General features: G+C 47.2%; 1 long non-coding RNA gene across 2 annotated transcripts in view; it reads right to left on the bottom strand.

Moving 5' to 3' along the window:
• Nucleotides 1–1,041: 1,041 nt before the first annotated feature.
• The window catches only part of LOC128347237 (uncharacterized), a 33,726-nt gene continuing 22,136 nt past the window's right edge, over nt 1,042–12,631 (bottom strand). Inside the window, exons 1-3 of one of the 2 annotated variants that reach the window (XR_008317457.1) lie at nt 6,056–6,358; nt 3,649–3,748; nt 1,042–1,226 (exon numbers count right to left, since the gene is read on the bottom strand). This is a non-coding gene — a long non-coding RNA (uncharacterized LOC128347237). Of the gene's footprint in view, nt 1,227–3,648; nt 3,749–6,055; nt 6,359–12,631 lie in introns of those variants that run through there. The other variant, XR_008317458.1, reaches the window with a different exon arrangement.

Here is a 12,631-nt window from a genome sequence, read left to right as displayed (position 1 = left end):
AGCCTTCATGCTAAGGAGACATATGTTGTGGTCTGCTCCTCAGTTTTGCTACGGTACTGGAATTGCATATTTTGTTATTATACAGCTAAAGTTAATAGTGGGGCATTTCTGAAAGATTATTTTTAATTGTTTACAGTTTTGTGATAATCTTTCAATTCCAGCTCATCCCCCCCGCCATAAAAAATCTCTACCAAACAATGCATACAACTATTTGCCCCATATTTTTCCTGGGTTCTCAACAATGCATTTTCCCTGCTGTTCAAATGAAAATGTACAGACAGCCCTATGGCAAAAGCCCTATGAGAGGAATGTTCACTAGTGCTTCCTTTTTAGTCTACTTTCCGATAGGCTTATGAGATCACCCGGCATTCCGTATGTGTGTCCATGTGTATGTCCATGTGTCCATCTGTATGTGTGTGTCCCTGCCATCAACTTCACAATGCCTGGACCAATATGAACCAAATTGGGTAGAGTTGTAGGGACACATAGGGACACACATAGGGACACCTCAACGGCATAGTTTGTGATTATGTCATCCACTCCAGTTCCAGATGGTGGAAGCATAAACATTTGAGACGCAAGTGGGCTAATTTGTGAACCATCTAACTGATTTGAACCAAATTAGGTACAGTTGCAGTGAGTGACACATAGGGACACCTCAGTGATATAGTTTGTAATGACATCATCCACCCTAATCCAAGATGGGGGACATGAGGATGTTTGAGGCGCAATTGGGCTAACTTGTCAACTGCCTAACTAATTTGAACCAAATTTGCTACAGGTATAGGGACACATAGGGACAGCTCAAGGGCATAGTTTGTAATGATGTCATCCACCCCAATTCAAGATGGTGGACACCTGAACATCTGCGGTGAAAGTTAGGGATGTGCACAAAACCGGCTAGCCTGGCTGGGACCAGTTCAGTTTAGCACCCACCCCCCAACCCTTCCTGGTCTGGTTCAGTGGGGGGGGGGAGGTTGCAATATTAAAATTATTTATTAGTAGTAGTAGTAGTAGTAGTACTTACCCACTCCGGGGGGCTTCCTGGGTCACGGCTCGGCGATGCAGAGGCCCATTGGGCATGCGCTGCAGCCTCCAAAATGGCTGCCGCTACACTGGTGAGGCCCAGAATGGGCCAATGACCACCCGAACAGGGCAATTTACAACTTAATGGAGGCTAATGGGGGAGGGGCACCTCCATAGACCTCCCGTGGCCTCAGAGAAACCTTGAGTTAAGTATAAAAATAAAAAATAATTAAAAATATATATTTTAAAAGAACGCAAACACACATACACACCCGAAAGGCCAGCGGGGGGAATTCAGTCTGGTTGATACTGGACCATCAGACCAAACCTGTTCAACATCAAACCAAACCTGTTCAACACTGAACCTGTTCAACATTGAACCTGTTCGCACATTCCTAATGCAAGTGGGAACCTATTTGAACCAAATTTGGTACAGTTGCAGAGACACATAGGGACACTTCAAACGCATAGTTTGTGGTGATGTCATCCACCCCAACTTAAGATGGCAGATGCACGAACATTTGAGGTGCAAGTGAACTGTCAACTTGTGAACTGCCCAGGGGCAGAGCCACCATTGGGTGAACGGGTTCAAAGAACCTGGGCCGCACCCAATCAGGGGCCGTGCTTCACAGCCCTGACATGCCCCCCGCATCTGACGTCAGATGTGGGGGTGCTAGTTTAGCTCCCAAGCGGGGGCAGCATGGCCCCTTCGGAGCTAAACTTAGGTTAGACCATGCCCCCACATCTGACATCAGATGCGGGGGCATGGCTATCCCAGCATATGACATCAGACGCAGGTGCGGGGTTAGCAGAGCTGCCACGGCGGCCGCAGACAGGCCGCCAGTGGTCCCGCTCCGCTACTGAAACTGCCTAACCAATTTGGACCAAAGGTCCATCTAGTTTAGTATCCTGTTTCTAAGAGAAAACAGCCTGATGCTTGAGGGAGCATCACAGTTGTTGGCCTTCCTCTGGTTTGCCTCCAGCACCCGGTTGACAGGATCCAAGCTTGCAATAGGTCTTGACCTGGCAACCAGAGCGAAATGAAACAAGGATTCATCCTGTGAACCACCATACAGCTCTGAGCACTGGAGCAATACTGCAGGAGGACCAGAGGAGGACCAGCCACATCATCAAGGAAGCCTCCTTATACCAGGGATGTACATGAACCTGTTCAGAGGCCCCTTTACAGGCCTCCAAACAGGTTCAAACACCTGATGGTTCAGCCAGTTCAAAGGTGGGGGGGGGGAGAATAACTTTAAGGGTGGAGGAGGGTGCACTTCCCCCTCCCACCATGTTTCCCCCACCCGTGCTCTCTGTAAAACTGGTTCAGCAGGGCGGCAGCGTACCTCCTCTCCTCAGACCGGAAGTGGCCAGAAGTAACCTGTGTGCATGCACACATTGGGTGCATGCGCACCCATGCCACGATGCGTGCGCATGCACGTGGGTTTCTTCTGGTCACTTCAGGTCCAAGGAGAGGACAGGGTGGCAGGGAGGTAGGCTGCCACCTCACTGGCCCAGTTTTACAAAGAGTGCTGGAGGGGAAAATGTGGCGGTGGGTGGGTGGGGGGTAAGGGCACCCTCCCCCACCCTTAAAGTTATCCCCTCACCTTTGAACTAGCCTCCGCCAGTTCCATGCACATCCTTACTTTACACCAGGCCTTTGGAGTCCAACTTGCTTGCTCACCTGACTAAATAAGGGTCAAACTATATGTTATGAGAAGTCACAATGAGTGCTTCCATGCTTTTTAAAAAATAGCATAGATATCAGCCACTGGGCATGGAGCAGCTAGAGGGTATGTCATGGAGAGAGGAAGGGTTTAGCCCTCTGCCCCTGTTATGGTACTGATCCACACTGGAGACCCATGCAGCTGCTATTTACACTGAAAAACATTCACAAAAGCACTAGTCACATGCTTCTAGTAATGTGTAGTTTGAACCTAAGAGACTCTGCATTGTGCCATGCCTTTCCCAAACTCAAAATGAGCTGTATCTCACACGGGCATACTGCTTCTATATATGGAAGTTCCATTTTTATGTGCTGGTTAATATCTATTATTTATTTATTTGCTACCATTCTGCCAAGGCACTTGATGTACTTTACAATTTAGAATACTAAGCAGGCAAACCAAAAGACAAAACAGGAGAACAGCAGAATTCTCACAGACCACTAATGGTCTCTTCAGGAGCTTATGGCAAGGTCCTCATGGGCCAGGTTTCTGCTGAGCCCTCTTTTCAGGGATCTTTAAGTAGCCTCTCAGAAGGTAGGGACTGTCCCAGCAGAGTTCCAGTGTCCCACTGTTCTTCATGCAAGTGCCTAACCCCTGGCCTAATCTGTTTCGCAAAGGCATCTAAGTTTGTGGTCATCACCACATCAAAGTGTATTTTCAGCCATTTCAAGTCCCACTCAGAAAGAGAACTAATTGTAAGCGTGTCAACATAGAGTGGGTGCAGTCTATGAAAGAGTCACATAGTCACAACAAAATTTATCATTTTCATGTGACTCCTGTCACATGGAAAGAAGCAGGTGCTCTTCACCTCTGACCATATGGGAAAGCCTAGTGCCTTTAGCCCTCTGAATCTGCTCAGAAATCTGAAAAAGCAGAGGGGTATTGCTGCACTTACCCGCAAAGCAGGAGCTTAAAGACAGCCTCCTCTGTTCCTGTTTATAGATCGTCCACATGACACACTGATCAATGCTATTTCTTGGCTTCCTGAACCCACCCTGTGTGGAAAAGCAAATTCTGAAGTTAAGGTTTCCCAGTCTTTTTGATGGAAATATGGCTTCTGCCAGACCTTTCAGAGGTGGCTTGTTCATCTTGCTTGCCTTTATCCCATGTAAAGCATATACTTCCATCTCATTCATATTGGAGGGCATCTTTTCATCTCATATGTAGTTGAGCACATGCTATTTCCAGAAGAGCCAATTGTTTCGGATGGTTGTGCACTAGCAGTCAGGCTCTATTGCCAGACTTGGAAGCTTTCTCCCCAGACGCTGCTGTTTCCCTTCTTGTAGGACTGCATTACAAGTGTTAATGCTTTTCTCCTGGCACAGACTGGCTGAGGGAGCTATAAATCTAAATCATGGCTGCCTTCTGGAGACTGCCGGTCCTGGAAGCCCAGGATAATTAATGAATGTGCTGATCTGAGCAGGAAAGGGCATTAGAGGCATTCCACATCAGTCAGTGGCTGTTTCTGTAGCCATGCTCAGCAGCTTCAGGACTGGAAGTGGAGAGGGAGATGTTTCCTTCATTTATCCCTCCCCCTCCCCAGTGCAATGTGCAAAATGTCTGACAACCCCTCATGGTGGCTGACATACTGTGCAATGTTACATATGTGGTGGAAGGTAATTTTTGCACAGTTGCACAAGCACAATTACACAGAGTTGCACAACAGTGCAGCCATTATATATAATGGCTGCACTGTTGCACAACTCGGTTGGTGCAACAGCACTCGCTACACATTTCTGTGCTTGTGAAACAGCGGTCTTGCACTAATGAGCAAATATTGAGGCTGTTCCCACGCGCACCCTAACCCAAGCTAGGAAGCCTAGCTTGGGTTAGGCTGCATGTGAGAAATGCCAGGATCAGGTCTGATCTTAGTGGGGCAGCACCGCCTAGCCACATATTAAAACCCAGCTCTTAGCCAGGGTTAAAGGCTTGAGTGAGCCCTTAACCCAAGCTCTGGGATCATGTGTTTCCTGAGGCTATGTCAAGTTAGGGGGATTAGTTCTGCAACCAAATTTGCAAGAGTGTAATAACAACAAAGGCCTGCACTCTGGGTACATGCAAATGTCAACACTAGAATACCCCTAGAGGAGAAATTGACTCAGAGACTAGGCTGGTAAAAAAAAAGAAACAAAAGTTATTGAAATAACAGAAGCACAATGCAAAATGGGAGCATATGGCAACCTTGGTTCCACCAAAAATACAAACCATTTGTACAAGCAATAATATGTGGGCACCAATAAATACAAAAACAGTGGGGTGATTCTCACGATCACCCTGGGCAGGCCAGGAGGGTGTGGGGAACTGGAAGGCTTTCCATTTACCTTCCCCCCCAGATGACCAAGCAGGTCGGCTTCAGCGCACCTCCCGCGTGCCCACACGGACAGCCCTGCAGCTACATGAAGCAGAGGGATCTGAGGCCCAGATCTCCTCCCTTAGGAGAGGAGAGCTGGTTTTGTGGTAGCAAGCATGACTTGTCCCCTTAGCTAAGCAGGGTCTACCCTGGTTGCATATGAAAGGGAGACTAGAAGTGTGAGAACTGCAAGATATTCCCCTCAGGGGATGGAGCTACTCTGGGAAGAGCAGAAGGTCCCAGGTTCCCTCCCTTGCTTCTCCAAGTTAGAGCTGAGAGAGATTCCTGCCTGCAACCTTGGAGAAGCTGCTGCCAGTCTGTGAAGACAATACTTAGCTCGATAGACCAATGGTATTGGTCTCAGTATATAGCAGCTTCCTATGTTCCTATGTTTCTACGGGGCTGGAACTTGTTCCGGCCTCCAGGCATCCCTCAATGCATCCCCCTCAGGTGGGCACTCAGAGAGTCCCGCAGCCTGAGGAATCACACGATTCCCAGTAGCTGGGTTAAGGGTGGAAGATCAACCTCGGTTAAAAGCTGGGTTTATTAAGGGGGTTAGGTGGGAGGGGAGGGGAGGGATCCACAAGGATCCCACTGCTTCTCACAAGCAGCCTAACCCTGCTTGGGGCAGCCCAGGTACTGCAGGCAGGTTTAGGCTGGTCATGAGGAAAGCCTCAGTGGCTATGTGGGCAACACCTACAGGGGAGGGGGAGCAAGGAAGTAATGGGTATGTGGGCAAGGGGGGCAGGGAGATATGAGAGGGGGGGGTAGAGAGAAGATATAATATAGAGTTAGAAGTAAAGTGAAATGATCTGTGGCTCAGATGGTGAAGAAAATTACTCAAAGTTGTCCCATTGAAACTAAAAGGACAAGTTAGACATTGCCTAACTTCTCTTTTTAATTCCAATGTGTCTCATCTGAGTAATTTTCTTCATCACGTCAGCCAACATACCTTTGCTGAGCCTGCTGTTCTCAAATGGACATCAAGGAGTGCTGGGGGTGGTGGTGGTCCCTCATCAGGTCTTCCTGGGAGTTATTCACACATGCCTTCATGCCGTGGGTTATCTGAAGAGTGAATCTGCTTTGCAGCAGATTCACAAGTTGTTTAATTTGAGGGATTAAATGGACAGTTCACATAGGGTTGGCTCCTCTCCGCAATCACTGGCAGATCTTTTTCCTGTGTGTTCCCACCGACCCACTCTGGGTTGTTCCTCCAACCAATCACAAATCACATCACAGAGAGGAGGCGAGAGAGCTTTGTTGTTGTTGTTAGTTTGAGCTACAGAGGAGCGGAAGATTGGCATGACAAGTTGCCAAAAGCTCAATCAAATAACAGAATGCTTAACCCTTGCCTTTGTGAGCAACTGCCTTCATCATCTCATGTCCCCTCCCCACCCACCCACACACCTCAGATGATTTAAGAGGCAGGGAAGTTTAAATCAGAGCTTTCTCTCTGTCATGAAGAAAATTGCAGGCTAATGGAATCATCACAGACAAAAAGGTTCACATTACATCCACTCTGAATATCTAAAGCCTATGTAAACTCTCCTTCATTGAGCTTTGAAAAACACCAAATTACTGACATGGCCACTCCACATACTAAGGGAAAAGCAGCAGGCATAACAGAAGCCTCAATTCCCCTGCAAAAGCTAGTGAAACTAAAGGATTTTTTAAAAGCCAGACATACTTCGGGCTAAGGCAGAATGCACAGCCTTGATTCAAGTGGGAAACAGAGTCCTGTCTGTACTGGTCCCTGATAGCCCACAGCCACTTTGGGGTAAATGCAGCTAATATGTGGACTGGCACATTCCATTCTGGAGGAGATTCGAAGTAAAAGGCCTCCTGGTGGATGGCAAGGATAAATAATGATATTCCTTTTCAATACCCACGACTGTAGTTCTATGTGAGCTCACAGCAATCTGGGGGAGCACCAAAGGTCTAAAGCTGTCAGGCCCAAGTACTGAACTCATGGCAAGGCCATCTTGTGATAATCTCAAAGGGTTCCCTCTGAGCTGTCCACTCAGGGAGTTCTGGACCTCACCAGCTGTCAAAGAGAAATCTCATGGAAGCCCAACACCGAGGGAATTCCCAGAGATTCTAGTTGTTGAGAATGGCTGAGGCAGTACACAGATGTACTATTCAAGGTATGTTCAGAGCTAGTGATTTCTCACAATTCTGGATCCTGTGATCCAGGGTTTCAATGGAGGGCTCAGCAGCCTAGTGATTTCAGCTCAATGGAGTGGAGTATAGGAGCACAGCTGGCTCCTGACTGGTGCAGAAGCTGGCAACACATGTCACTGGAGTCCCATGTGTCAGCAAGCTTAGAGGAATATGTCTTGAAGCAGCACCACAGGAGCCATATCCAGTCTAAAGCTCTGAGGGCAGCAGCAGATGTAGTAGAGAGACTGGATCTTTTATAGGGTTTTCCTAGGTTGATTATCCAGAGACAGGAAAACTTAGAGGTTCAGTCCCTGCTCAGATGACAGGGGTTTGGAAAAGGTGTGGCCCCCGATGCATATTCACCTGAGGGTCCGGACAAAAGGGCACTGTTTCCAATCTGCATACTCAAAGGGAGTTCCTGAGGTTGCTTAACTATCAAACTGCCTTGATGGACATAAAAGCTATTCACATGAGCTGCCTATCCCAGGCTAGGACAGCCCAGCCTGGGCTAAGCTAGGCTGCTCCCAGCGCTGCCCACCTTCCTAATCCTACATCTAACCCTGGTCTTTAGCCAGCGGTTAACCCCGGTGCCAGAGCTGTGTGGGTGCTTGGGCTGCATGCAGCCCAAGCATGCACATTGTCAGGTGCCTAGAGCACCCAACTTCTGGGGGATTCCCCCAATTTACCGTGCTCGTTGTGTGGTGCATTTGTGGGATATCCACATGATCCCAGCCTCCAGAGATCAGCACTGCTTGGAGCAGTGCAGATCATCTGGGAGCATGAGATGTGTTCCCAACAGCATTCCATTGATTGCCTGGGGGGAAGGTAAATTGGCAAAGTACCCAGAATGTTGGGGGCAATATGCTAAATCATTGTAAACCGCTTAGAGAGCTTCGGCTATAGAGCGGTATATAAATGTAAGTGCTATTGCTATTGCTATTGCTATTCCCCCCCTCCCAACCTATGCGATCGTGTGCATAGCCTTAGAGGCTTCTCATGGCCTTGAATGCTTTCAGGTCATTAGTATTTTCTTTGTCTGTTGGAACCTTGATTTAATCTGGGATGCAAGTTCATTCATGGGAGGAGCCTCCCATTTCCAGATGGATTTCCCACTGGTCCAGCTTCTGCTGCCCATGGCTATCTGACTCTTTCCAAGATTAGGGGTTTTCCTCCCACTCTCAAGTGTCAGTCAGATAGCAAATTCTACTGCTGGCTGTGTTTCTGTGGCAGGCCTCTGGTTCCGGATTGGAACAATGGAAAGGGAGAGAGTGGGGAGCACTCTCAAACCATTTCCATGTCTCTCAAACCATTTCCAGCTCTTTTCAAAACTATTGTCTCCAAAAAAATTTATCAAGTGTGCCCTCACAGCTGTATGAGATAGGCCATTATGACTTCCATTTTAAAGATGGGAAATTGGCTGAAAAGTTATGAATTGCCCAAATACGCTCTTTGACCTTTATGGCTAAGCAGGAAGTTGTACATAGTTCTTGCAAGTCCAGGCCCAAAATGATATTCACTGGCCCACACTATTTATTTCATTTCATTTTTAATTAATTAATTAATTAATTAATTAATTAATTAATTAATTATCATTCATACAATCATTCATACGATTAATTGATTAATTAATTAATTAATTAATTGTATGAATGATAATTAATTGTATGAATGACCTCCTAGAGACATTTCGGTTGGTGGTATAATTAATTAATTAATTACAGTAATTATACCACCAACCAAAAAGTCTCTAGGAGGTCATTCATACAATAAAAAACAGTGGGTTTGGGAGCTGTGTGTGCCCCCCATATTTGGTTGTATGGAAGCAAGGTAAGATGAAAAACCTGGGTAGTTTTTCCTCCTATCTTGCATCCACGCAATCACTTCTATGCATGTTTTCCTCTTACCTTACTTCCACACAACCAAAGGTTGGGAGCACACACAGCTCCCCAAACCAAGTAGAACACACTTTTTGATTGTGTGAATGACCTCTAGGTGTGGATGTACATTTTTATCTAAATTGTACATCACTTTCCTAAAATATAATAACACTATCTGGGACAAGTGCAGAGCATCTGCACCTCTAGTTTACTGACCCACCGCCTGGCCTGCTGCAGCCTTCTTCCCTGCCCGCAGGCTTTGCTGCCTTCTTGTCCCCTGCCCGCCTTGAGCTGCCTTCTTCTCCACCTGCCCACCCACCTGCAGATGCCTTCTTCCTCTACCCTGCCTGCCCCCATTTTCTTCTTTCCCGCCCCCCACCCACACCACTGTTTTCTGGCTGCATCCAGCTGCCGTCGCAGCCGCCCACCCACCAGCTGCGGCCCCCTCCCGCCCACAATTTTCTTCAGCTGATTATTTTCTTTGGCCATGACCACTGCCACCATATTCTTCCTCTTGCCCAGCCCTGTCACTATCAGCAGCTGCTCACAAACTCTCGCAAGAATTGCCACGCATGGGATTAGCGATCGATACATTTAAGAGAATTAGATATATAGATTGCTACTTTTTCTAAAGCAGTCGTATTAGTCCTTTGCTTCTGACAGCTGTTAAAGCACTGTTGTACCCAGGTTCAAAAAGAATGGGAGCCTGCCAGCTAGCCCCATTCCTCACACCACCACATTCCATAGCCACACCACCTAACAATTCTTGAGTACAGTGTTTGTCTGCATAGGCAAATGCTGTAAATGTGTAAAAGAGTTTCTCCCTGTGATCTGGAATGCTGTGAGGGGAAACTATACCAGGGTATAGTGTTTGCATTTGCAAGCAAACGCTGCACTCAGGGAAAACCAGGGGATTGGCTATGGATCACCCAGACAAGGCAATGGAGCTAGCTGGTACTCTCCCATCCCCACTGTACCCCACTGTACCCAGAGACAAGGTACAGATGCAAATGACTGAACAGGACTATGGAGGATGGTTCACAACAGCAGTTCCAGAAAGTGCACTCTGTGGAGACAGGTGGCATTCCCTGTTGCGAGGATGAAGTAAATGCAAAGTCCAGAGCATCTTGGAATTCTATGACTGGGACTCCTCACATTTTATTTTATTTTACAAAGAAAAAGCTATGGAAAGGAGGGGTGCTGATCTGGATCAAGGTTGCAGTTGGGAGAGGAGAGACGCTTAACCCTTTCTTTCTTTCTTTCTTTCTTTCTTTCTTTCTTTCTTTCTTTCTTTCTTTCTTTCTTTCTAGATTTAATATTTTCTTTCTTTCTTTCTTTCTTTCTTTCTTTCTTTCTTTCTTTCTTTCTTTCTTTCTAGATTTAATATTTTCTTTCTTTCTAGATTTAATATACTGCCTAATCCACAGACTCAGGGCAGTGTACAAGGCAAGAACAGTATCTGAGATTTAAAACAAACCAACACTTAAATTAAAGGGCAACACCTGCTGGAAAAAGAAATATCTTCCATAAGGATTTAAAGGCCAAAAGAGAGGAGGCAGATGGAATCTGGGGTGGGAAGAGAGTTCTGGAGTAGGGGGACAGCAACAGAAAAAGCTCTTCCATGGGCCTTAGTACTATGGGCCACTCTAAGGCCAGGGACTGAAAGAAGGGCAACCTGAGAAGATCTCACAGGGTGGGACAAGACTGGCTGGGAGAGGTGGTCATGAAGGTAAACAGGCGCTAAGTCCTGAAGGGCCTTTGCGTACTGAAAATCACCCCCATGCATATTTTGCCAGCTGGGACAAATAACAGTTTGACAGGTGCATGCATGGAGGTGGAAACCAGGCTGCACTAGAGTGCTGGTCCCAGTCCACGGACTTTGGAGGAACCGCATCGCTGCTGCATTGCCACCTCCAACTACAGGTGCCCTCTTGCCGCCCCATTAGGATTCTTTTTTAAAAGGTAGGCAGGGTTCCCCCCATCACTTTAAAGTGGAATCCTCACTGGATTCCCCCTTACAAGTGTGCCCCCTCAAACTGCTGAACCAGTTCCAACCCAGTTCTGTTAGAACTGGGGCCTGTTTGGCTAGAACTCAGACTGGTACCCCTTTTGGGGGATCCAGTTCAGTTCGAGTTCGAACAGGTCGAACCGGGCTGGTTCTTTTTGAACCAGGCTGGTTCTGTTTGAACCAGGTTCGAATAGAACTGATTGTGCACATCTCTACTCTCCCTTGATTCTGAGGAGCTCCCTTGCTCTCGAATCGACCCTTTTGCGATAATCCTGGCCTAACTGCAAGGCTAGTGCTCTTCTGCCATGTTTATGGTTTACAGTTGTGCCCAGGCTTTTTGGCAGCAGCAGGTGGGGCTGCTGGGCCCATCTTCTGGGTCCGAGTCTGGGGTCAGCCCCTCAGGGTCCATTGCTGATAGTGGGTGGGCTTCAGATTCCCTGCTCTAATCCTGGAGTTATTTCAGAGGTGTTGGGGTCTGGGGATACCCCCACTCCCACGTTCTGGTGGTGCAGGATCTGCCTCTGGGAACTCACTTTCCTGTGTGTCCAGTGTCTCCCTATCAGGAGACTCTTCGAGGACCCCCTTGCAGGGGGGATGCACAGATGGTTACTTGGGAGCAGACGCCTTTTCTGAGTCTGTCCCAGGTGTCTATGGGTGAATCATGACACCCTGCTCCTGTCATTAATGAAAAAACATGGGGAGCCCCCATCATGGATATCCAACACACTCTTAAAGTAGGCTCTAATTTGGTCCTTACATTGCTGATTGGTCCAGGGAATAAAGGGCCCCATTCCTCCTCTCAGGACAGCAGTTCAAAGTCCATTGTGCTTTGTACCAAGGCTGGTACTGGGAATTAGGAAATGCACAGAAAAGGATTTTAATTTTGCCAGAGGACTCCAAATTTTCCTACTTTCCACAAAGATACAACATGCATACTATTATTTATTATAGTACAACTTTCTCTACTATTGGGAGGTACAATACTGAATAATCATAAGCAATGTACCTAGTTAACTGTTCTGACCAAAACTGCCCCACAAAAAAACCAGAACAGTTTGCACATACTGAAGAGCAGTCATTGGTTCTGCTCCAAAGATCCTCTTTGTTACCCAAACAGATGGTCAAAGCTGTCAGCTTTGACATCCATGATCACCTGCTAGAGGGAGAAAGGGGGCCTTTATTTTTCAGACACACACTCTTCCCCAGATGAAAAGTGCTGTCAAAGCCAGCAGTACCAACCATCCCTTTGGTGCTATGCACGTAGCCCAAGCAACCCTGCAATGGGAAATGTGGGTTCAACCTGAGTTACTGCATGCAGGGATTGGGCCATGGGATGCATACATCTGCCATTCATTCGTGCGTTCTGGATGCAGAAGGAGCTTGCACAAGTGTTGGCCTCTCCCAGAGAGTGAGATTATCAGAGGCTGCATACAACTTCCCAAAACAGCTTATGTTCAGCGAAGCCCTAATGACCAGAAAACCA

This window comes from Hemicordylus capensis, chromosome 2 (assembly GCF_027244095.1).
Source record: "Hemicordylus capensis ecotype Gifberg chromosome 2, rHemCap1.1.pri, whole genome shotgun sequence".
NCBI classification, from domain to species: domain Eukaryota; kingdom Metazoa; phylum Chordata; class Lepidosauria; order Squamata; family Cordylidae; genus Hemicordylus; species Hemicordylus capensis.
Note: the sequence above shows the minus strand (reverse complement) of the source record. Positions and strands in the feature narration are given on the sequence as shown.